This window comes from Panthera onca, chromosome C1, assembly GCF_046562875.1.
Source record: "Panthera onca isolate mPanOnc1 chromosome C1, mPanOnc1 haplotype 2, whole genome shotgun sequence".
Taxonomy (NCBI): Eukaryota; Metazoa; Chordata; class Mammalia; order Carnivora; family Felidae; genus Panthera; species Panthera onca.
The window spans coordinates 187,028,943-187,047,486 of record NC_138346.1 but is presented as its reverse complement, the minus strand read 5'-3'; the positions used below and the strand labels follow the sequence as shown (position 1 = coordinate 187,047,486).

The 18,544-nt window shown below is 40.7% G+C and overlaps 1 long non-coding RNA gene across 1 annotated transcript in view; it reads right to left on the bottom strand.

Annotated features, from left to right (window-relative positions):
* Positions 1-12,671: 12,671 nt before the first annotated feature.
* The window catches only part of LOC144617091 (uncharacterized), a 40,541-nt gene continuing 34,668 nt past the window's right edge, over positions 12,672-18,544 (bottom strand). The window contains exons 2-3 of the long non-coding RNA XR_013557110.2: positions 18,430-18,509; positions 12,672-12,903 (exon numbers count right to left, since the gene is read on the bottom strand). This is a non-coding gene — a long non-coding RNA (uncharacterized LOC144617091). The remainder of the gene's footprint in view (positions 12,904-18,429; positions 18,510-18,544) is intronic.

The following is an 18,544-nucleotide window of genomic DNA, read 5'->3' as shown; positions in this document are numbered from 1 at the left end:
TTTGCTGTGAAAAGGTAAAATGGATGCTAGCTGGAGGGCAAGTTAGGGACGTGGGAATTTTTTTTTTTTTGAGGGGGGACACGAGAATTTTTTTACAGATGGGAAAAAATAACAGCAGATTATCTCTGTATATCTAGGGGACTGATCCAGTAGAGAGGAAAAGATTTATGGAGGAAGAGAGAAGAAATATTAGAAGAAAAGAATCCTGAGCAGCTGAGAGAGGAAGGGATCTATTCACAGCAGAAGGGTTTTGAAGTCTTTCCTGACCACCACCCATCACTCCATCCTTTTATCTGGCTTTTATCTGTAGCACTTCTCCTAACAAGATTACATAAGAAAGTTGTTTATTTTTCATCTTCCTCATTAGAATCTAAGTTCCATGTGGGAAGAGACGTGGCCTTGTTCACCCTTGAATTCTCGGCACCCAGAATAGTGCCTCACACAGTGGCTGCCCCATGATTATTTGAGAATGAAGGAACAAGTGCGCATTGCAGCGTACTCCATTCTCATTCCATTCTTATTTTTATTCTGTTCTTTTATAACCCACATCTCCTTCCCCGTTTACCCGGGAATATATTCAGCCCCCTGTCCGTGGGCATTCCTGTCATTCCTGTGCCAGCTTTACTCAATGTGTATCCATCCCCCATCTCAATTCCCCTTTAAGTCTCGGCTCTACCCATCCACACTGGGCTCCCCATCCTGATCCCGTCCTTAAGGTAACTCTCATTCTGGCTTCCGCCACCTAGAGCTTCTCTGTTTGCCTCCATTTCCATTCCACTCTTCTGCCATCAACCTGCAGTCTCTGCCTCCATCACTGTTTCTTCCCCACTCCCTTCCTCTGCTGTCATGACCACCTAACCTGCTTCTTCACCCTGGTTGAAAATCACCAGGGCCATGGTTAACACAAGCAACTGTGGGAAGGCAGACAGATGGAACTTCCTCTCGTTGTGCCTTAAGTAAATATAAAGCATGTTTTATGAACTAGCATTATTCCCTACAAGAGACACAGTAAGTGACTCTCTGATATTTTCTAAAATATGTTTTCCAAATATTGGCATTATCACAAGCCTTGGGACTAGGGGTTCTGAGCCTGAGAGATCAAGCCAATCTCTGTGGTAAAAACAATATGACATCTCAGAGGGATTTTTTTCTTCTTAATTTCTGATGTCAGGAAACACTGAGAATATCTGTAAGTTATGATAAAAAACAGAGCAATTCTTGGGGCGCCTGGGTGGCTCAGTCGGTTAGGCGTCCGACTTCGGCTCAGGTCATGATCTCACGGTCTGTGAGTTCAAGCCCTGCGTCGGGCTCTGTGCTGACAGCTCAGAGCCTGGAGCCCGTTTCAGATTCTTTGTCTCCCTCTCTCTCCGCCCCTCCCCTGTTCATGCTCTGTCTCTCTCTGTCTCAAAAATAAGTAAATGTTAAAAAAAAAAAAAAAAAAAAAAACTAGAGCAATTCAAATTGAATCTTACTTTGGGATTCTGGCCTCTGCCTCAGCCTGACTAGTCAGCTAACAAGCCTTTTTGCACTGCTCACTGGGTAGTAAGTACTTTGTCTTTCTTTACCTTCAACAGAAATTATCAGGGAAGCACCTGAATAAACACAGTATTTTCAGTTTCTTGAGATTTTTGTCTTTATAAATCTTTCCCCTCATCCCAGTTTGTGACCTAGAATTTCCTTATAGTCAAGGCTGGACCAGAATATGTATATATTAGGGGCGCCTGGGTGGCTCAGTCGGTAAGCATCCGACTTCAGCTCAGGTCGTGATCTTGTAGTTCATGAGTTCGAGCCTGGCTTGGGCTCTGCACTGCCAGCTTGGAGCCTGCTTCGAATTCTGGGTCTCTCTCTCTCTCTGCCCCTCCCCTGCTCCTGCTCTGTTTGTCTCTCTAAAAATAAATAAACATTAAAAAAAATTTAATGTATAGATTAAAATTAATGAATGAATTAATTACAGGTATACCTGGATTTATTGCACTTCACAGATAATGGATTTTTTTTTTTTTTTTAACGAATTGAAAGTTTGTGGCAACCCTGTGTTGAGCTATTTTTCCAACAGGATTTGCTCACTTTGTGTGTCTGTGTCACATTTTGGTAATCTCAGAATACTTCAAACTTTTTCATTATCATTATATTTATAGTGATCTGTGACCAGTGACCTTTAATGTTACTATTACAATTGTTTTGGAGAACCACAAACTTCATCGATATAAGATGGAAAACTCAATGGATGAATGTTGTGTGTGTTCTGACTACTCCACTGACCAGCTGTTCCCGTTTCTCTCCCTGTCTTCAGACATCTCTATTCCCTGAGACATGGAAATACTGACACAAAGCCATTTCATAACCCTACAGTGGCTTCTAAGTGTTCAAGTGAAAGAAAGAGCCATACATCTCTTACTTTAAATCGAAAGCTAGAAATGATTAAGCGTAGTGAGGAAAGGTGTGTGGAAAGCCAAGATAGGTCGAGAGCTGGGTCTCTCAAGCCAGTTAGCCAAGTTGTGAATGCAAAGGAAAAGTTCTTGAAGGAAATTAAAAGTGCTACTCCAGTGAGCACACGATGATTTAAAAAAAAAAAAAAAGGCAAAACAACCTTATTGCTGATTGAGAGAAAGCCTTTAAAGTCTTAGTGGTCTGGATAGAAGATCAAACCAACCACAGTATTCCCCAATCCAGAGCAAGACCCCTAACTCTCGTCAATTCTTTGAAGGCCGAGAGAGGCGAGGGAGCTGCAGAAGAAAAGTTTGAAGCTAGCAGAGGCAGGTTCATGGCTTCAAGGAAAGAAGCCATCTCCAGAACATCAAAAGTGTAAGGAGAAGCAGCAGCAAGTTGTCCAGAAGATCTAGGTCAGATAATCAGTGAAGGTGGCTGCGCTAAACAACAGATTTTCAACATAACAAAACAGCCTTATATTGGAAGAAGATGCCACCTAGGACTTTCATAGCTAGAGAGAAGTCAATGCCTGGCTTCAAAGCTTCAAAGAACAGGCTGACTCTTGTCGGAGGCTAATGAAGCTGGTGACTTTAAGTTGAAGTCCACCTTCCTTTGCCATTCCGAAAATCCTAGGGCTCTTAAGAATTATGCTAAATCTACTCTGTCTGTGTTGGAACAACACAGCCTGGATGACAGCACATCTGTTTACAACATACTTTACTGAATACTGTCAGCCTACTGTTGAAAACTGCTCAGAAAAAAAAAAAATCCTTTCAAAATATTACTGCTCATTGGCATTGCACCTGGTCACCCAACAGCTCTGATGCAAATATATAACAAGATAATGTTTTCATGCCTGCTAACACAACATCCATTCTGCAGCCCACGAATCAAAGATTAATTTTGACTTTCAAGACTTATTATTTAAGGAACACATTTCTTAAGGCTATAGCTGCCATAGACAGTGATTCTTCTGATGGATCTGGGCAAAGTAAATTGAAAACCTTCTGGAAAGGATCCACCATTCTAGATGTCATTAAGAATATTCGCGATTCATGGGAAGAGGTCAAAATATTAATCTGAACAAGAGTTTGAAAGAAGTTGGTTCCAAACCTCAGGGGTGACTTTGGGCAGTTCAAGACTTCAGTGGAGGAAGTAACTGTAGATGTGGTGGAAAGATCAAGAGAACTAGAATTACAAGTCGAGCTGAAGGTGTGACTGAATGGCTGCAATCTCACTGATAAAACCTGAACAGATGAAGAGTTGTTTCTTAGGGAACAGTAAAGGAAGTGGTTTCTTGGGATGGAATCTCCTCTTGGTGAAGATTTTGTGAAGATTGTTGAAATGACAACACGGGATTTAGGATATCACGTAAACTGGGTTGATAAAGCAGTGTCAGGGTATGAGAGGATTGGCTTCAATTCTGAAAGAAGTTCTCTTGTGGGGTAAAATGCTATCAAACAGCATTACATGCTACAGAGACATCTTCTGTAAAAGAAAGAATCAATAGATGCAGCAAACTTCCTTGTTTTTTAAGAAATCACCACAGCCACACCTGCCCTTCAGCGACCTTCACTCGGATCAGTCAGCAGCCGTCAACATGGAGGCAAGACCCTCCACCGGCAAAAAGATTACAATTTGCTGAAAGCTCAGATGATGATTAGCATTTTTTATCAATAAAGTGTTTTTTTTAAGTTGATTTTTTATTTATTTTGAGAGAGAGATAGAGAGCAAGCTGGTCTCTCTCTCAGACAGAGAGGGAGACAGAATCCCAAGCAGGCTCCGCACCCTCAGCACAGAGTCCCATGAGGGGCTCGCACTCAAACCATGAGGTCATGGCCTGGGCCGAAATCAAGAGCCAGACGCTTAACCAGCTGAAGCATCCAGGTGCTCCAGCAAGAAAGTTTTTTTTTTTTTCATTTTTTTAAGTTTATTTATGTATTTTTGAGAGAGAGAGAGAGAGAGAGAGAGAGAGAGAGAGAGAACACACGCAAGGGAAAGGCAGAGAGAGAGAGAGAAGGAGACACGGAATCTAAAGCAGGCTCCAGGCTCTGAGCTGTCAGCATAGGGTCTGACATGGGGGTTGAATCCATGAACCATGAGATCATGACCTGAGCCGAAGTCGGACACTTAACCGACTGAGCCGTCCAGGCGCCCCAAGTATTTTTAAATGAAGGTATGGCCATTGTTTTTTTAGACATAATGCTATTACACACTTAATAGACTATAGTATAGTTTAAACATCTCTTATATGTACGGGGAAACAAAAAACTCATTTGACTCATTTTATTGCTATGTTTGCTTTATTGCATTGATCTAGAACTGAACCTGCAATATATCTGAGGTATGCTTGTATGTAATGTATAGATATTGCAATAATTACATATTTTTAAAAGTTTATTTAGTTTCTTGAGAGCGAGCCATAGAGGGAGGGGTAGAGAGAGGGAGAGAGAGAATCTCAAGTAGGCTCCATGCTGTCGGTGTAGAGCCCAACATGGAATTTGATCCCACAAACCGTGAGATCATGATCTGAGCCAAAACCAAGAGTCAGACACTTAACTGATTGAGCCACCAAGGTGTCCCTAATAATTATATGTTATTAAAATTACATAATATATAACTAGTTACTGTCAAATATCAAAAAAATTATTATTTCCAATATAATTATGATTCCTTGTGTAATCTTATTCTTAGTCTTTTTAATAAATACTAAGCCCAAGATCATAAATCATAATTCTCAGTCTGGGGTTTAATACTTAAAAAAAAAATCTCCTAGGGGCACCTGGGTGGCTCAGTGAGTTAAGTGTCTGACTCTTGGTTTCAGCTCAAGTCATGATCTCACAGTTCGTAAGTTTGAGCCCCACACAGGGCTCTGCTCTGAGGGTGAAGAACCTGCTTGGGATTCTCTCTCTCCCTCTTTCTATGCCCCTCTCCCACTTGCACTGTCTCTGTCTCTCTCCAAATAAAATAAAGTTAAAAAAAAATCTCCCAGAGTGTATGTTGGTATTCTTTACCAATGAGCATAAACTCCTTCTTTTTGGCTAGAATAAAATCAAGAGACATGTGATTTTGCAAATATCACAGTTGAATTTGCTACCATGACTGTTGTATATAAATTTGCCATATATGAATGTTTATTTGGGGGTGCCTGGCTAGCTCAATCGGAAGAGCATGTGACTCTTGATCTCAGGGTTTAGGGTTTGAGCCACACATGGGGTGTAGAGATTACTTAAATAAATTTTTAAAAACTTAAAAAAAAAGAATGTTTATTTGATTCAGGATCTAATAAGTGTTTCTAAAGTAGGCATCTATTGTCATAGAGATCAAGTACGTAGAGTCCTTGACCAAGTCAATTTCTCTTCTACACAGTGGGTAAGCATCGCGAATTTAATTATCACCTCTGAGAATCCTATTTTGCTCAAGGTCCATACTAACGATGATCCTTCAGATTGACACATTTTATTAATTATAAAACAAATTATTTTTGTATCCCAAGGAGTAATATAACAAAGAATACCATAAAGAATGATAATGTATGAGGACTATAAGACATAAATGAACAGAAGTATGTCCATCATCCAGCTTGGAAAATAGAGCCTCACCAATAGTTTTGAAGCCTTTTGGGAGATCCTTCCCTCTGCATTCCTCTCCCTCCTCTACAGGGATAATGACTATTCTAAATTGTGTGGTTATAATCTCTTTGCTTTTTGTTATCGTTTTATTACAGATTATGTAATCTTAAAAAGGATGTTGTTAAATTTTATATATCTTTGAGTATCACATAAAGGGCTTTATAATGTACATTTTACTTCAGTGGCTTACTTTTTCCAATTCACATTTTGTTCTTGAGTTTACCCATATGGCTATGTGTAATCACAGTTTGCTCATTTTCGGTGCGTACGCTGAAGTATGACACAGTAAGAACAAACAACAACCTATTTATTTCTTCATTCTCCTGTTGACGGGCATTTGAGTTACTTCCAGCTTTTGACTACTATAAATAATGCTACTATAAACATTTCTGTTTGAGTGATCTGTTCACATGTGTACAGATTTCCAAAAGGTATGAACCTGGGAGTAGCATTGGTAGGTTGTAGGCTACATATATCTTAAACTTTACCAAAAATAGCCCAACATTTTCCTGAAGTGGTTGTACCAATTTAGCACTCCATCGGCAGTGTATGTGAATGTCTTTTATCGTGACACACACCTCATGATGTGCTTTCAGATTCCCTCAAATGCCTCCTTTTCTCTCTTTCTCTTTCTGAGCGCCCAAACTGCACCTGCTCACCTAGCCAATTCCAGATTTGTCTGAAATCCACGCTATGGAGATCTGCCAGAGAGCCACGGGGAGTAGCTCCATGTGATGTAAACAAGAAAAGCCAGGAGCCGGGAGCCTCCTTTCTCTCTTTCAAAGTGTAGTTCTTCTCGCAACCCTTGCAACCCACATGAAGAATGACCATGTTTCACGAACAACCTTCTGTGTCTCTTTGAAGCTGGTTGCGAAGCACTAATAAAAAATCTCTGCCCATGTGAGCCAGATCCCAGGAACAAAGCTGTTTATGGCAACATTATCTGGGGTGGTCAATAAGCATCACAATGCATCCCAGCTTTCCTTCTCTTCTTCCCTTACCTCATTGCCTTCAGCTAACACATCTAAAATAAAGCATTGGTCCTTCTCTTAACCCTTGTCTCAGGCTCTGCTTTCTAGAGGGTCCAGGCTAAGAACATTTTCATGACTCACTTCCTCACCAACTTTTAAGACCGTCAGATGTTAAAAATTTTGCCCTTCTGCTGGATGTATCCAATGTGGTTCTAATTTGTGTTTTCCTGAATCCAATGAAGTTGATGAACTTTTCATACATTTATTGGCTATTGTAGTTCCTCATTTGTGAAATGCTTATTTAGTATTTTTACCCAATATACTATTGGATTGTATGTCCTTTTTCTTTTTCTTATTGATAGGTAAGATGTTCCAGTTAACTACTAGAGAATTAGAAAGCCAGGCTGTATAAAGGCATACAGGGTGGGAGATATTGATGTTACCTCTGGAAAATACATTTCCCGTATGTAGGAGTCCTTTATATTTTCTGGATACTAGTTCTTCATTGATTACATGTGCTGCCGGCTTCTTCTGCCACTCTGAGGATTATTTTTTCACTGTCTTAATGGTATCTTTTGTTGAATAGTATCTTAATGTAATCGAATGATGAATCTTTTCCTTTATGCTTGGTGTGTAAATGCTTCAGGGACACTGAGGTCATGAGGCTCTTCTTTTGTAGTATCTTCTAAAATCTTTATTGTTTTAAACAATATTTTATTGTAGTAGCTTCCAAAAGCTTTATTGTCACACTTATACATTTATGTAGTTATCAATTTATTACTTGCTCAGCTCCAAAGCCACCCTCTTTTGTCCTGCTTTGTAATCCTGGAGCTGGACCTTATAAAGGGTTCTCCTTTGTCAACTGACACGTTCTTAGTCTTGCCAGAAGAGGGTGCTGAAGAGACACTGCAAGAGGAGGGTACTTTTCCTGGTTCCCGTGCTTTCCCTTCAGGTGCAGTAAGTGGCTTCTTGGCCCTTGGGTGGCTTCCCACTGAGTTTCGCTGGCACCCGACGGGTGATTTCCAGCAAGCTTCACCAGCACCCCAGTGGGTAGTTTCCTGCCAGACAGCCCTGGCCTGCAGCCCGTTCCCTCTCAACCAGTGGAGCGCAGCTACACCTCCGAAGTCTGCATCTCAGCCTTGGGGGGGGGGGGGGGGGGGCGCTCTTCCAAATTTGTTTCTTTCTTGGCTGCTCTGCCCTAGCCCTAGAGGTGGTGGCTGTTCCCTGCATCTGCTATGCCTGTATTATTTGTAGTTCTCTACTCCTCTAAGTAGTTAATCCCCTTGTAATTAGTTAGTAATTCTTTATATTAAATTTGTCTAGTTCACATTACGTGCGGTTTCTTTTGCCTGGCTGGGTCTTGATTGACAAAGTATTTAATCTACCTAGAAATAATTTTGTATATGAGATGAGACAGAAGTCCAACTTCACTCTTTCCATGCAGATAGCCAATTGGGCCCCATTTAGCAAAAAGAACTTTTTCCCCCATTGTTCTTCAGCGACAACTCTGTCATATAGCAACAGTCCCTACGTGCGTGAGTCTGTTTCTAGGATGTACGTTTCTCCCATTTGTCTGTCTGTGCCTGCATTAATGCCTTCATGTCCTATCACATCTTGTAAGTCTTGGTATCTAGTAAAGCATATCCTTCCACAAACATCTTTCTTCAAAATTATGTTGGATTGTTATCAAATGCTTTTTTCTGCTTTGTATGAGATAATCTTATATTTTGTTCTTTAATATATGGTGAATCACACTGATTGCTTTTTAAATGCTAAACGCTAAACTGTTTTGTTGTTTCTATTTCTGCTGGCTCTATCTCATGGTGGCTTATTTCCTCATGTGGTAGATTTTTTTATTCCTTGCTCTTATTGGGCTGAACAATCTGTAAGATCAGTGGTATAAATTTGAACCCCAGACTCATGAGAGGTCAGGTTCATTGTTAGAACTCTGGACAGACTATTATTATTTTCACTCAAAGTCATAACAGAGGCAGGCAGGCTTTTTGTTTTTGTTTTTGTTATTGTCCTGCCTTATATAAGCCCAAGACTTATCTCCCATTTCCCATGATGCTATTCACCCCCAAAGCTTTAGGTTTCTACTATGGATACTTTCCCCAGGATAGCCAACTCCCGTGTTGGCATATCACCAGTTCCAACAAGCTGTATTTGTTTTAGGCCGCTGGAGATTTTCTTTAGTGTCTTGAGGTCTTAGCAAAGTGTATAGAATATCTATTTGTTGAAATTTATCCGGTACCAGTGTTTTTAAGCAGGAGGGCATCTTCTAGTGAACCTCGCTGCTGGTGGCAGAACTCTTTTTGTTGCAATATCTTCTATAGCATTATTATATGTGACATTACCAACTTTGTTCTAAAATCTTGAATAATTTTTCTTAATGGACCTGGCAACACCATATATTGGGAAAGTTAATGTCCAAAGCCTTTCCGTTTCACTTATTTCCCTGAGATTCTATAATTTTGCTTAGGGGAGAGACGAGAAGTGGTGCGTAACCAGGATAATATCCCCATAATCACATACGCCAGACCAATTCCTTGGATGCCAAAAGTCAGCTCATGTACCACAAATGAAATAAGTCCCAATAAATGATCACCGACAGTCTAATTGGACAATTGAGCAACTGAAAAGCGGAAGATTAAGATACAGTGTGTACTGAATTCAGGGAAATATCATAAGGATTAATACAACATTCATTATAATTACATTGGCTACTGGCCACAGGAACTAATCCATTTTGAATGAAACATTGAAACACTTTAATGGCAATGGCTATTTGTGGAAAGAGTATGGAAGTATGGGAAATTACACTGGGGACGGTGCATTTGGAAGGCTTTATTGGTCTTATTCCAGCAGCAATCAAAAACAACTGTTTTGCATCCCCAGGCTTCAAAAGTCTTCCCAGAGGAGGGGCATCAGTATCATGGATATCCCATGAGACGTGACCCAATACTTGGAAATAAGAAGTTTCTTTATGAACAGAAAGAATAGTTGAAGGAAAGTGTAATATTTTTATCCCTGGATTTTGACATACCAAAGCCATAAAACAGTAATCAGACAAAAGCCCATAAACGATTTTGGAATTTTTTTCTAATATTTTGGATAGTCCTTTTCTCTCTGGAGGGGAAGATCCTTTCTACTTTGAAATGGCACAGTTTCTGTACCTTATAAGCAAGACCCCAAAGCAACCCTGTGCATTCAGAAGGGACAGTGGGGCCACTGCCGTGGTGACCTAGCAATACTGACCTCATCATTCGGTCTCTTCTCCAAAAGAGAGGGGCCAACACACTCCCTGTGTTTTTAAATTTTGAGGTAAGAATTGAGCAAGGCCCTCTTCATCCAGTGGGGAAAAATTGTTAATTTGCTTAAGTTTTTTCCTTGCAAAAGAGAGGTTAGTGGCAGAATTACTCCTTTAACGTTGCAATTTCATATGTTGCTCAGAAAGTGGCCCATTCCCAGACTCCTTTGTTAGGATAAGTGTCCGTTGGCACCTAGAGAGCAAATACGGAGCCAATATAAAATGTACACCAAGATGCTCTTAAGGCTAAGGGTAAAAGTCCATGAAATAGGCATAAAAAGCTGTCACTGGCGCCCGTGCGCTCTTGAGGTGGGAAGCCTGGACCAGGATACTTGGGTGGTACGTCCAAGCTGGGATGATTCCCTCCGGGGGAGTTTGATTGATGCTTCTTTCCTCTGATGAACTTTGAAGTATATTCAATCTTCAGGTTGTGGATTGTAGATCGTTTTTATCAGGGTGATCTTTCAAGCTGCTTGTTCCTGTGAATAGAAGTGTTGACACACTTCAGTAGTGGTTTGTAATAATGTAGCAACATGCCATTTAATACATAAATATTTTCCAAGTGGATGGCCACTGGAAATGCAACAAGAAGTTTCATGAGCCTCTCCAGTTCTGTTGGCTCTAGTTTTTGTGACCTTAAGAATTATGGGCAAGAAATCTGACCATTTCGGTATATACATTTGGGCTATTTTACTTTTCGAAATCCCATTTGGCTTTCTACCATCCTGAGCTAGTTGAGCAGAGGAAGTACACTGTATTAGTTTCAGGAAGGCTTTGTCTACTTCCTTTACAGTTTGACCTGATCACTCCTGAGGGATGAAGTTGCCTCAACTTGGGAAAGATGCTCTTTGGAAGTCTTTGATTAATGGTGACTGTGGAAGCTTTTGCTTGTTACTAAAAACATACTTGAATTACCAACGTGCAAGCACATGAACAACATTTCTTTGCCTAGGTAGAAACCTGAATATTTACAAATGTCCTTGTGGTGAAGGATGAGCTACCGGTATTTATGGGCAAGTTGACATTACTGTTCATTCATTCGGTGAATATTTACTGAGCACCTGCTGTATACCAGACACAGTTCTAGATGCTGGGGATAAAGCGGTGAATAAGGAAAGAAGGCAAAAATTCCTTCCCCCACGGAGCTCACATTCTTTTTTTTTTTTTTCAATACATGAAATTTATTGTCAAATTGGTTTCCATACAACACCCAGTGCTCATCCCAAAAGGTGCCCACGGAGCTCACATTCTAATGGGAAGAAACAAACATGGCCCGGAGGTCAAATATACTATGTTAAGTGTACTTAGTGCTAACGAGAAAAACAAAACAAGGAAAGGGGATTAAAAAGTATGTATGTGGTAGGCTGGGAGAGGATTACAATTTTAGATAGGGTAGCCAGGGCAAGGCTTCACAGGGACGGAGATCTTTGAATAAAGCCAGAAGGACATAAAAGGAGATGAGGAACAATAGAGGTTCTGTTGAGATAGAAGGATAAACAGCAGACCAAGTAAAGAAGATGTGTTCAGAAAGGAAAGGGTAACCAACTCTGTCAAATGCTGCTTGGTAGTTGAGTAAGAGAAGGGCAGAGAGTGGACCAGCTCTGGAAGGGCAACAGGGGTGAAAACCTGACTGACATGGTTTCAGGGAGAAACAGATGGAGGGAAATTAGAGATGGTGAGAACAGACCACTATTTTGAGGGATTTTCCTCTGAAAGGGAACAGAGAAACAGAGTAATAACTGGAAGGAAAAACAAGATAGAAGGAAGCCTTTGCCTTACTGTTTTCTGGTTTGGGGGGGGGGGCAGGGGTGGGAGATAATACAGCATCTCCAAACCATGACAACAATTATCCACTAATGAGTGAATATCAGTGCCATTTGGAGAATGCAGGAGCAGAGTGAGGGCACCGCCAACTGGGGAGAGAAGACAGAGTGCCTGTGGACAGATGCTGGCAGACAGGCAGGTTGGATAGCAGGAGCTGTGGAATTCTCTCCTGGTGGCCTCTATTAGTGAAATAAGGAGCAAGGTCAGCAGCAGGGAGTGAGGGATGAAACCTGTATGAAGGGGGAGGAAAAGATGTAAAATAATTAAGTACGAGAGTAAGAGAGTTAATGGACTAGATAAATGTAGAATAATGACTAGGAAGTTAAGTGCCCACTGGAGGTAAGTGGTCATGAATGTGAAGTGGTGCAGTCAACACAGTTGTTGTTTTTTCAGCCGTGTTTTTCTGCAGCATTGACGCAGGCGTGGGAGAATTAGCTTCTGCCAGGGTCTCAGTTTTGCCAAGCAAGTAATGCAAACTGAGATCTGGCCAAGGGAGTTGAGGGCATTTGGAGTGGTTCATTACGACTGATGATAAAATTTAAACTGGGTAGGGAAGTGGAAAGTAAGGAAGGAAGCTGAGGCTCCCATACTACAGAGTGGGTGGCTTAAAAACAAACATTTATTCTCTCACACTTCTGGAGGCTGGGCACATCCAAGGGTGGGCAGGGTTGCTTTCTGGTGGAGCCTCTCTTCCTGGCTTGCAGACTGTCACCTTCTTGCTGTGTCCTCACATGACCTTTCCATTGTGGATGGGTGGAAAAAGAGGGATTTCAGGTGCCTTTTCTTCTTCCTTTTTTATTCGGTATAATTGGCATATCACGTTTTAGTTTCAGATGTACAACATGATTTGATATTTGTATATATTGCAAAATGATCACCATAATAAGCCTTTAGTTAACATCCTTCACCATATATATTTACAAAATTTTTTCTCTTGTGGTGAGAACTTTTAAGATCTATTCTCTTAGCAATCTTCAAATATGCAATACAATATTATTAGCTCTAGTCACCATGCTGTACATTATGTCCCTGTGACTTATTGATTTTATAACCAAAAGTTTGTACTTTTTGATCCCCTTCACCCATTTTGACCACCCCATCCCCCACTTCTGGCAACCACCAATCTGTTCTCCGTATCTATGAGCTTGGTTTTTTGTCTTGCCTTGTTTTGTTTTGTTTTTAGATTCCACATATAAATGAGATGTAAGGTATCTGTCTTTCTTGGACTAATTTCCTAATTTCCCTTAGCATAATGTCTTCCTCTTCTTATAAGGACACTAGTCCCATCAGATTAGAGCCCCCACCCTTATGACCTCTTTTAATCTTAATTACCTCCTTAAAGTCTCTGTCTCTAAGTACAGTCATGTTGGAGATTAGGGCTTTAACACAGGAGCACAGGAGTTTTGGAGGTACACCATTCAGTCCATAACAGTAAGGAAAGAAGAACATGAAACAGTCTGGAACGACAAAGCAGTAAGGTGAATGGATTGTAGATAATGGTGAAACCAAAGGATCATCGGAGTATTAGTGTGAGTTGGAAATAGAGGAGGAGTTGACCAGAGAGTGGAGCGTATGAAATTGGGATTATAGGGGTTGCAATAATCTGGAATGACAAAATCTAGGGTGTGACTGCGGGGCCGAATGGCTGAGGCAGGATGGATGTAAAGGCCACTGCAGGAGAGGACACCAAGGAACTGAGAGGCTGGGGTGTCGGAAGGCACATCTCTGAGTACACTGACGTTACCAGGAATTATCACAGGGGTAGTGTTGCAGACAGTGTCAGTGAGCCAGGTGTCGAATGTCCAAGGAAAGAGGGAGAATAACCTCTGGGCAACAGATGATGCCAGTAAAGCAGGACTATATTGGGGCAAAATTGTAGCCAACCAACCCTAAGTCATGGAGGAAGGGATCTGCAATCCATATCCCAGATGGATTTTCCAGAAGCTGAGGTGTAACTTGAGGTACAAGAAGCTTACCAGGGATCAACACGTGTGAGTGGAAGAGGGAAGAAGCAGGACTGGGCAGAGGAAGAACTTGAACTATGAGAAGGTCCTACAAGCCTCAACTAACCCAGGAGCAAGTATCACACATCACGGCATTCAATGTTGGGCCAAAATAGCTGGACTTTTACATCCCACAGCCCCTTCAGTCACCAGATTCAGGTCGCAGGCAGGCGGCTTTCTGCAGATGTGGCACATTCTGAAATAGCTGACGGCTGGAGGCTCTCTGCCTAATGCGCTCCCTGCAGCTGGAAAACAAGTTCTTCCTGCAGAGGCGTCTGAGTGGTGCCTCTCTGTGTCTACCATGAAGACACTTGCATTTTATTTTGGCATATACAAAAACCCTAAAGATCAATATGAAATCCTAGGTTGCCAAGGATAATAGTGGCTGCCCAAATCTGAATCTCTTCACATTCCAAATATCAACATGGATGGACATAGAGGGTATTATGCTACATGAAATAAGTCAGACAGAGAAAGACAAATACTATATCATTACACTTATATATGGAATCTAAAAAAAAAGACAACAAAAACCCAAACAAACAAGCAAAAGCAGAAACAGACCCGTGAATACAGAAAACAAACTGGTGGTTGCCAGAGGGGATGGGGGTAGGCATGGGGCAAAATGGAAGAAGGGGAGAGGGATGTATAGGCTTCCAGCTATGGAATGAATGAGTCACAGGGGTGAAAGGTACAGCACAGGGAATATCGTCAACGATGTAACAGTGTTGGGTGGTGATAGACGGAAGCTCACTAGTGGTGAGCATAACATAATGTATAGAGATGTTGATTCACTATGTTGTACACCTGGAACTATTGTAACATTGTGTGTCCATTATTCTTCAGTCAAAAAAAATTGAGTGCCCTAAAGAGGTTTTGTATGGGGTTACTTCTATCTGTATTTAATATTAAATATTAAATAAAACATTAAAACTGAGAATAATAACATTCACTCAGTAAAAGAATTCAATAAGAAAGCAGGGCACAAAATTAACAGGCAGAAATAAATAGCCATCAGGTATATAAATTATAATCAGCCGATATGATGGTAGGTAATAGCAACAGAGAAGACAGACATTTAGGAATAAACTTAAGAAATGTGCAAAGTCCAGGGCGCCTGGGTGGCTTAGTCAGTTAAGTGTCTGACTTCAACTCAGGTTATGATTTCACAGTCTGTGAGTTTGAGCCCTGCGTCAGGCTCTATGCTGACAGCTCAGAGCCTGGAGCCTGCTTCAGATTCTGTGACTCCCTCTCTTTCTATCCTTCCCCTGCTCGTGCTCTGTCTCCCTCTCAAAAATAAATAAACATTAAAAAATTTTTTTAAAAAGAAAAAAAAGAGAAATGTGTAAAGTCCATCTGAAGAAAATTTGAAAAATCTCCTGAAACGTACTAGAGTAGACAAGCAAATGAGAAGATGTCTCTTACTTTGGATGGGGTGATTCAACGTAATTAAAGGTCAGTTCTAAGTTAGTTTATAAATTTAATTGTGATCCCCCCAATGTCAACAAGTTGACACTAAAGTTCATATGGAAAAATAAACATACAAAAACAGACTGGAAAGATATGAGGGGGCAGTGGCTCTCTCAGTAATTAAAATACACTCTAAGACGTCTCTGATTAAAACAGGGCGGGATTACTCTTGTAGGCAATGTGTAATTTTTAAAATCATTTAGACTTGGGGGTGCCTGTCAGTCAGTGGAGCGTGCAACTCTTGATCTCAGGGTTGTGCATTCAAGCCCCACCTTGGGTGTAGATATTACTTAAAAAAATAAAAAAATTAATCATTAAGATTTGTAATTCTTTGAATTATTTTGTGTCTCTCCTATTAACATTCCTGTGGTTTTGATAGGCAGGTTTGATAACCTGACAAGATAGCTGTAGTTTTTGTATTTTATTTGCTTGAGCAAATCACTTCTCAATTTTAGTTGTGATGGATAAGCCAGAGCTTTAAGCGAAATGTAGCATCTGGTGTTATTGAAGAATGACAGGTAGGTGAAATTAATACAGAGCAAGTCCAGTAGATTTATGGATTGAATAGTCACAGTTTTTCTTTTAATCTGTTATGTAAGTTTATTAATTTAGTGAAAACAATGTTTTTACCCTAGTGTGTACTCTACCAAATTTATATTTGTATTATTAACACAAAAGCAAATAAATATGCCTTCACTATTAAATTCTTCAACTGAATTTATAGTGGTTCTAATGCTAAAGTCAGATATTTTACCTCTAAGAGTAGGACCATTCAAACGTCTTGCTTTGATTTAATGAATTGAATGAAAAAAAATCTACCCATTATTGACATTAATATCCCTGATTTTCTCTTTGATGCATCTGATCCTAATGGATGTCAAATTGGCATAATTTATACTGCTTTTATAATTCTTTTACTAGTGAGGCCAACACTTGAACAGCAAAAATTGTGCAAGAAAATTCAAGAAATTGAAATGAGAGAAATTTTTTTTTAATTAAAAAAATTTTTTTTATACATTTATTTATTTTTGAGAGACAGAGAGAGACAGAGTGTGAGCAAGGGAGGGGCAGAGAGAGAGAGAGAGAGAGAGAGCGAGACAGAATCAGAAGCAGGCTCCAGGCTCTGAGCTGCCAGCATAGAGCCTGGTGCGGGGCTGGAACCCACGAACCGTGAGATCACGACCTGAGCTGAAGTCGGACACTTAACCGACTGAGCCACCCAGGCGCCCTTTAATTTTTTTTTTAATGTTTATTTATTTTTGAGAGAGACAGAGACAGAATGAGAGTGGGTTAGGGGCAGAGACAGAGAGGGAGATACAGAATCCGAAGCAGGCTCCAGGCTCTGAGCTGTCAGCACAGAGCCCAACGCGGGGCTTGAACTCACAAGCTGTGAGATCATGACCTGAGCCGAAGTCGGACGTTCAACTGACCGAGCCACCCAGGTGCCCCTGAAATGAGAGAAATTGAGAAGAACAAGCATGTGACCTGGATGAAAGCCATGTTTAACAGAATGATTTTTAAACGTATCTTGTGCAGTGACACAAGTTAAATCTGACTATTTTATAAGTAGCTGCTAATGTCTTAGTTTTTATGTGGCTATAATTTCACTACATCCTCCATACTGGATGGTAAATGTTAGCATTTTGTGCTTTTTACACATTTATATAAACTTTTTTGAGAGATGAAATACAATATGTATATTTTTATTAAATATTCGCTTTTTAAAAAGTCACTGCTGTTGAGAGCCACCTGTTGGGTGGCTCAGTCAGTTAAGCATCTGACTCTTCATTTCTGCTCAGGTCATGATCTCACAGCCATGAGATGGAGCCCTGCGTTGGGCTCTGCATTGATAGTGTGGAGCCTGCTTGGGATTCTCTCTCTCTCCCTCTCTCTCTCCTCATCCCTCCCCCCGCCCCCCCCCCATACATAAACATTAAAAAAGTCACTGCTGTTGAAAGGATATATGGAAAAAATTTTTTTTAATTTTTTTAACATTTATTTTTGAGAGTGAGACAGAGCACAAGTGGGGGAGGGGCAGAGAGTGAAGGGGGGACGCAGAATCTGAAGCAGGCTCCAGGCTCTGAGCTGTCAGCACAGAGCCTGAGGCAGTGCTCGAACTCACGGACTGCAAGATCATGACCTGAGGGGAAGCTGGCCGCCCAACCAACTGAGCCACCCAGGCGCCCCGGAAAATTTTAAAATAAGTTACTGAGCAATAATATAAATATTTATAGATTTACAACTTAAATGACAAAAGCAGCAATAACATTTGATTATTCTCTATACAAACTATGATGCAATTGTTCAACCTCTATTTCACAAACTTATGTAATGAAAAGCTAGCCTCTAATTTCCTGATTCCCAGTAATACTGTTCATTGGGAAACTGATGTTGGGCTTATAACTAAAGGTCACGGTGCACAGAGCCTAAGGCAAAATCGGCTGGTAAACCAAGTGTCTAAGTGACCAGAGGAGAGCAACAGCAATGTCATTGGTCACTTGTTTCCAAAGGCACTTGGTTTAATCAGCTAGTGTCCTGTAATTTGTCCCTGGAAGAGAAGTGTGATGGCACAGTTACATGTGTGCACATCTACGTGACCAGAAAGGGTCAGGAGAAAGAGATAGAGGTCATCTCTGTTCATCCTTCATATTTTACCATTTGTTAAAGTAGGAACTTTGTTTACTGCACATGCATTTCGTGTGGTGCTAGAAGAAATATGGAAACTGGGGATCCACCAAATTCATCATAGCTTATTGAAGTGCAGCTATTAATAATACCATTCTGCTCACCAACAACGCCAATGTGTGCATTTCTTTCCCATACTAAGCCGATGTCAACTCTCATGATGGTACCTCCTACTGGACCAGGTCTGGAAAGAAAGAGACAGTCACAGTTTTAACCAAT